The sequence below is a fragment of the Piliocolobus tephrosceles genome, chromosome 4 (genome assembly GCF_002776525.5).
Source record: "Piliocolobus tephrosceles isolate RC106 chromosome 4, ASM277652v3, whole genome shotgun sequence".
In the NCBI taxonomy this organism is placed as follows: Eukaryota; Metazoa; Chordata; class Mammalia; order Primates; family Cercopithecidae; genus Piliocolobus; species Piliocolobus tephrosceles.
Window position 1 is genome coordinate 26,907,853 of NC_045437.1, and position 1,836 is coordinate 26,909,688.

The 1,836-nt window shown below is 33.4% G+C and overlaps 1 pseudogene; it reads left to right on the plus strand.

The window, feature by feature from the left end:
* The first annotated feature begins 1,177 nt into the window (after positions 1–1,177).
* On the plus strand, positions 1,178–1,303 carry LOC111546729 (annotated as a pseudogene).
* Positions 1,304–1,836: the final 533 nt, after the last annotated feature.

Genomic DNA, 1,836 nt, shown 5'->3' on the forward strand with positions numbered 1-1,836 from the left:
GATTCCTCAAGGATCTGAAACTAGAAGTACCATATGACCCAGCCATCCCATTACTGGGTACATACCCAAAGGATTATAAATCATGCTGCTATAAAGATACATGCACATGTATGTTCATTGCGGCACTATTCACAATAGCAAAGACTTGGAATCAACCCAAATGTCCATCAGTGACAGACTGAATTAAGAAAATGCGGCACATATACACCATGGAATACTATACAGCCATAAAAAAGGAAGAGTTTGTGTCCTTTGTAGGGATATGGATGCAGCTGGAAACCACCATTCTCAGCAAATTATTACAAGAACAGAAAACTAAACATCGCATGTTCCCAGTCATAGGTGGGAACTGAACAATGAGATCACTAGGACACCAGAAGGGGAACATCACACACGAGGGCCTATTATGGGGAGGGGCGGGGGAGGAATTGCACTGGGAGTTATACCTGATGTAAATGACGAGTTGATGGGTGCTGACGAGTTGATGGGTGAAGCATAGCAACATGGCCAAGTATATGTATGTAACAAACCTGCACGTTATGCACATGTACCCTAGAACTTAAAGTATAATAATAAAAAAAAAAGAAAAATTATATATAGGGTATTGCATAACCTCAACCAAATATATACTTCCTACTCCTATGTAACACATGAGCCCTTCTAAATACACTGACATATACTGATATAATGGAATTGAAACAATCCTCCTCTTCTCCACTCCATACCCTCCATAATAAGTACTCATAGTAAACTCTATCCTTATTCCTGCTATCTCCTTATTTCCCCCAAAACAGGGAACACTTCCTAATTGCTCTTCTCTTTTTAATGGTCAATTTATCAGAGCCAAGAGTTGCTTTACATGGAATTTATATATTTTATGATGTTTTAAGAACATAGGTACCCACTAATTGTCTCCTCAAGATCATTATCTAACTCAATAAGAAAATTATATTATTATTATGATAAGCAACATGAGTTTAACTCTGTTTTGTTAAACAATAAAAATCTCATAAATCAGTGTTTCAAAATAATTAAATTTAACAAAATCACATTTTACTTTTATTGGTTTATTGCAGATTTTTAAAAGTAGTATGCATCTCATTGCCATTTGTGCATATGTTATATATTGTGTGTAGGAGTATATTTTTCTTAGTTTAATCAAATTATCATAATTTTTATCGCTTCTCGGCCTTTTGGCTAAGATCAAGTGTAGATTACCATAATTTTTTTGTATTTTTGTACAACCAACATGTATGAATTTGATTTCAAAAAATGGTTATAATGTCACTAAACATAAAATCTTGTGACCTCGTAAGAAATAACTACAGTCACTCAATGTCTCTATTGCATGTGTATGTGTGTGTACGTGTAAATTTATGTAGTCATCACTTCATACTTCCTGTGAAGTTAAAATTGTTGTAATAAATATCCTGTAATACTAAATAAAGCCATATGTGGATGATTTCTTCATAACTGATCCTGAAAACTACTTGCAAAAAGAATTTGAAGGGACATATAGTTTCCTCTCAAGAACTTTTGTGTAGTGATTCCATTCATAATCTGATTGCCATATGGTAAGTGATAACTTTAGAGAAGATATTGTGCTGAATCCATCATTCTCTTGCGATTTATGTACTTTGCATCTTTCAGTTATTTGTGTAGAGAAAAAAATAAATGAATTTCTTAAATCCAGTTATAACATTAATTGCCATACAGACAAAATGCTGAACGTGTTGGTGTAAAATGATCCTAGATTATAACACTGTAAAATGTTCACAGAATAGATTTTCATTTTCATTACCTAAAAGAAGCAGACATTTGCTTTTGACAAGTTAA